Source organism: Acinonyx jubatus, chromosome E4 (genome assembly GCF_027475565.1).
Source record: "Acinonyx jubatus isolate Ajub_Pintada_27869175 chromosome E4, VMU_Ajub_asm_v1.0, whole genome shotgun sequence".
Taxonomy (NCBI): domain Eukaryota; kingdom Metazoa; phylum Chordata; class Mammalia; order Carnivora; family Felidae; genus Acinonyx; species Acinonyx jubatus.
Genome location: NC_069395.1, coordinates 17,126,281 through 17,131,992, shown reverse-complemented (window position 1 = coordinate 17,131,992; position 5,712 = coordinate 17,126,281). Strand labels below are relative to the sequence as shown.

The window sequence follows — 5,712 nt, the reverse complement described above, 5'->3', positions numbered from 1 at the left end:
TGAGCAGTCAGAACCTTCAACGTTTTCCTTAAAAATAGCTTCAAATAACTATCCACTTCATTACTCACAAGTTCTACCTTCCACAAAACAATAGAACACAAACACAATTAAAGCTTCAGATGCTTCATAACAAGGTTTTCCTTACCTTCTGTTTCCAATAACATGTTCCTCAGTTCTATCAGACCTCACCAGAATGGCCCTTACTGCTCTTAAATTTACCAACATTCTGTTCAGGATTTCATGAATATTGTTCATGTTTATTGCTTTATCTATTGCTCTTTTCTTTCTGAGCTGTAAGAGAATCACCTTCAAAGGTATGCCCATGGCACTACAGGCATTTTTTATCATCACTTCAACACTCTTCCAGGCTCTACTCATTCTCCAGGATCAAAGCTGCTTTCAGATTTTTAAGTATTGGTTACAGAAGCACCTCACTTCTTAGAACTAATTTCTGTTATAGTCCATTTGGGTTGCTGTAACAAAATTCCATAGACTATATGTTTTAAAAAATATATATATCTTAAATTTCTAGAAAATGGAAGTCAAAATCCAAGTTGCCCATATACTCAGTGTATGGTGAGGGCCATATCCTGATTCATAAAAGGCTGCATTCTTGCTGTATCCTCACCTAGCAGAAGAGACAAGGGAGCTCTCTGGAATCACTTTTAGAGGACACTAATCTCATTCATGTAATCTCCACCCTCATGATTTCCCAAAAGGCTCACCTCCAAATTTAACCAACCAGCCTAATTTATTATGCATGTGTATATTTTATTTTCCTTTATATGACTTTTTTTTTTGAAAATTTCACTTTCAAAGGATCTGGTTCTTGCAAACAGAGCAGCTAATCTTTCCAAAAATAAAATCCAGTATATAGATTCCCAAAATTCACAAAACCAAAAGGAAATGTCTGGTTGTCAGCCAACAGCATTATGCTCAAGTCCATTTCATATCACAGGGAAGAATCTATAACGAATTTCATAAGCAAACTCCAATTCTAAACATTACTAGAGTCTATCATTGTTATTCCCAACTCTGTTGACAATTGTCTTTTTTTTTTTTTGCTGAGATGTACATGATAAATTTTCTGTGGCAACTTTTTTACTATCAAATAACACAATCTGACAACTATAAAGGTTTGAATTAACTTAGTATTTGGAAAATTTCAAACTTCATTATAATTATTCAAATGTAATTTGTTACAAATGCATTTACAAGAAACATGCCAAATGTAATATAATGACAACAAAAGAACTGCTAATAACCATTACTAAAAGCTTTCTCAGATGTATGTACAAGTACATAATTAAACTTAAATACCAGTGAAAATATTAGCTCCAATTCGCTATCAGACTTTCTGTGACAAAGGATAAAAATTAAATGTAAAAACTAAAATCAGGGTATCTGTCGATTTTTCTGGAAGGTTGTTTCAAATGGATTCAAAATTGCCTGAACACTGGCAAGAATATAATATGTATTCTCACTATAATACCTCAGAAAATTAAGTACACTGATAACCTGATATATATATTTTTTAATTATTGTTCTGTGGAATAAACCTATTTTGGAGACTTGGCAAAATATTACCAAGAAATTTAAACAGGAAAGTCAAGTCCAGATGTATAAGTAAGAAATCTTTTTTCTATATATAACAAAATCACTAAGTTAAATCATAAATGACTTCCACTAAATATTAACACTCCAAAATTCACACAATATGAATTAAAATAGGTATAGCAGAAAGTGCTCTCTGAAGCATGTTCACATTCCTAAGATAAACAACAAAGTGTAGCCCCAAAAAATTCAGATAGGCATAGGTGCAAACATTTGCATGCAAACTTTTATAAGACATAAGAAATTATTTGTTTTGATAATTTTATGTACTGCTTATATACACTTTAAAACAAGTACAACTGAAAACATTTCTATATAAAAACCACAATAAACTCAAGTGAAATACTAAATAATAGTCTTACAAACTGATCTCTCAAGAGAATAACAACTGAAGTACGGTATTCTAAGAAATGCCCTTATCTTGATCAATCATTTCTGTTTTAACTGAAAAGACATCTGCCAGCATATGTTCTGGAATTTCTGAACCTCTGACTTTAAAGGCATAACCAAGTATTATCCACTTTGGCCCAACTTTGTTTAAGGTATACAGCTTCTTAGAAACTGCATAAGGTCCATATTGCCAGTGAACAAAAACCCATCATAAACCTGATGTAAAAACTGGCTCACCTCAAAAGGGGGTGTCAATGTCCCCCTTTCCCCATCTGTTAATACACATATGCATCAACTCTCCAGTTAAATGAGCCACTCCCAGAAGGTAATCAACAGGGGTGATTTTTAGTTTCCAAGTCCCAAACAGCTTATCCTGTGCATCAAAGGAGGGGGTCTCATTTTCTTTTCCATATTATTCTGTGGTAAATATCAATTATTTAATTTCATCCATAGTGGTAAGTGATAATGTTCTAATGAGGTGTTGAAAAGAGATAATGTCCACATATTCCTTCAGTCCTATAGTAACGGCTCTATGGAATTGGTGCATGTCTTCTCCTGAGAGCTCTTGAGCTACTTGTAACACCTTTTGTCTAATACCATCCAATTTAATTTCCGAGTCAGTCAATATTTCTTCCCTATCAGGAGAACTTGTAAGCCAATGGAGATGAAAATTTGTCCTTCTATGTTTAACAGTTATATCTCCATAAAGTTTCACAAGTCTCTCCCATTTGTCATGTTTTGCATCAAGTTTCTGCTGAAATGATTTGAAGGCCAATATCATAGGTGCAGGTGAATGAACATCCTTCCCTTCTCTTCTCTGGTTATGTGGGGAACTGTTATGCTTCCCTTTCCTGAACCTCCTGATCCTTCTTTGCTGCTCATGTTGGCATGGCCTACAGTGAGATGAGCAGAGACTGAGGGCCTTGGAGCCAGTGGAGTGTGTAAGGTGCAGGCTGGAGAGCCTGTCGAGTAGCCCTCTGCAGCCAGCCAAGACAACGCAATTTATTAATTTACTGGTGTAAATAACAAACACGCACACACACACACACACACATACTTGGCATAACTCCTAATGATATGCTGTATTCTTATGATGAATTTTGAAAACCAACCATATTAACTTTAGGAACGGTGGTAAGTCTTGGTGTTTGGTTTTATGTTTAAAGACTAAAGGCTCTTGGTATTTAGTTTTATGTTTACTTGGCTAGGACTTATGTTGTGTTTAAATCTGCTCTAGCTGTAGATGTCAGAAACTAAAATTCCTTTTGCAGCTTTTGTCTCCTCTGTTGTCTTGGATTTTCCTTGAGACTCCTTTTTGAATAGGGTCTGAGTCTTACAATTCTTTTCAGCCTCAATTCCCAGGTAGCATATAGAAGCCTGTTGATGTGGCAGTAAGATGTGGGGCAAGAGGGGGGCGCCTGGGTGGTGCAGTCGGTTAAGCGTCCGACTTCAGCCAGGTCACGATCTCGCGGTCCGTGAGTTCGAGCCCCGCGTCGGGCTCTGGGCTGATGGCTCAGAGCCTGGAGCCTGTTTCCGATTCTGTGTCTCCCTCTCTCTCTGCCCCTCCCCCGTTCATGCTCTGTCTCTCTCTGTCCCAAAAATAAATAAAAAACGTTGAAAAAAAAATTAAAAAAAAAAAAAAGATGTGGGGCAAGAGAAATGTTCTCTAGTGGTAAGATCAAATTGGGTCATTTTCTGGTATGTCTATGTCCCTGAACTGTGATCTTCACAGGTGCTACTCAGCCTTTTTCTTTTTCTCTTTCTTTCTTTTCTTCTCTTTTCTTTTCTTTTCTTTCATTTTTATTCCCCCCACCTTAGGTGACACAGGAAGGCTGGGGCCTGGAGGGCGGGGGATGGGTATTTCCCTTACTTCACACTGGTAAAATAATTTCCATTATGGACATGCCTTTATTAAACAGAGAGAATTCTCTGAGCATACTCAAAAATGATACTTTCCCTTATCCCTGTTGCGGAGGGATATTTCTCAGATCTTCACGGTGAGAACCTGGTAAGGCCCCTGGAGGGAAAACTACAAAAGTGCAGGAGATCCTTGGGGCGGATTTTCCTGAAGTTTTTATATCTCAAGATAGTCAACACTAGCCTCTAGCAATCAGTCAACTGTCCTTTATGACTACTAATGCTGACTCAAGTGGCTGTTTCTGCTTCTGATAAACTATAAGCTTTGCATCTGATGGCTTTCTTTCCAATTTCTCAGGGCAATGGTTTGCCCTGTGGCCTTGATCATCTGATGGATCTAAGAGAGTTGGTTTGTTTGTTTTTTTTTTTTTTCAGCTTTGTGTGTGTGTGTGAGAGAGAGAGGGAGGGAGAGAGAGAGAGAGAGAGAGAGAGAGAGAGAGAGAAGGAGCACAGGAGAATGGCAGAGAGAAAGAGAATTTTTTAAAAATTTTTTATCATTTTATTTATTTTTGAGAGACAGAGCATGAATCGGGGAGGGACAGAGAAAGAGGGAAACACAGAATCCGAAGCAGGCTCCAGGCTCTGAGTTGTCAGCACAGAGCCTGATGTGGGGTTCGAACTCAGGAGCCGTGAGATCATGACCTGAACCAAAGTCGGACACATAACCAACTGAGCCACTCAGGGGCCCTGAGAGAGAAAAACTTAACCAGGCTCCTCACCAAGCATGGAGTCTGATATAGGCTCATCTCACGACCGTGAATTCATGACCTGAGCAGAAATCAAGAGCCAGACAATCAACCAACTGAGACACCCAGGTGCCCCTGGGGTGATGTCTTAAGAGTCACTGTAAAATTTATGAGTTTTAAATATAATATCACTCACATTTATAATTATTGCCGGAAAACTAAAGAAGAATTTAAATCTGAAATTAAATAAATCAAGATAACTTATCCAAAAATGTTTATTAAAATTTTACCTGCAGATTTTATTCCAAAACAAACTTACATGATGGCATTTTATTTAAACTTTTGAAATAGGAAGAATGCTAATTACTGTGGTATTTTTAGTTACATTGGAAAAGGTAGTACAGTAACAATCAGAACAATGTTTTGATAACATTTTGAAGTAGTTATAAAATGTGTCAAACGTTTTCTGATATAAATTTGACTTTTAGAGAAACAAACTTTTTAAAGACAAATACATCATATAAAGATAAAAAGTATTATAAACTTTCTAAATACTGAAAACATATATTTTTATTTCCTATGTTTTTATTCTATATATGTATGAAATGACTTTGTATATTAGATGTCATCTAAAAAATTCTAAGTTTGTTATATTTTCTCCAATATCTTTACAGTGTTATTATGCTAGTATTACTGAGAAGGTGATCTTAATATAATTAGTGTTCTGTGAAAATAAAGTGAGATTCACAGATTCAAAATTATTTTCCTTTTAACATCCAAAAGAGTATTTGTTGAGGGTTTTTATCATGAATGTTATAAAATGGATGTTATAGTTTGTTAAATGCTTTTTCTGCCTCTATTAAAATGATCATATGGTTCTCATCTTTTCTTTTATTAATTTGGTGTACCAGGTTGATTGATTTGTGAATAATGACCCATCTTTGCAACCAAAGAATAAATCCCTCTTGATCATGGTGAATAATTCTTTTAATGTATTGTTGGATTCAGTTTGCTATTATTTTATTGAGTATTTTTGCATCCATGTTTATCAGTGATATTGACCTGTAGTTCTGTCTCATAGTGGAGTCATTACCTGGTTTTGGTA

The 5,712-nt window shown here is 36.0% G+C and overlaps 1 pseudogene; it reads right to left on the bottom strand.

Annotated features, from left to right (window-relative positions):
* Positions 1-1,890: 1,890 nt before the first annotated feature.
* LOC106984561 (translin-associated protein X-like) lies at positions 1,891-2,886 on the bottom strand (annotated as a pseudogene).
* Positions 2,887-5,712: the final 2,826 nt, after the last annotated feature.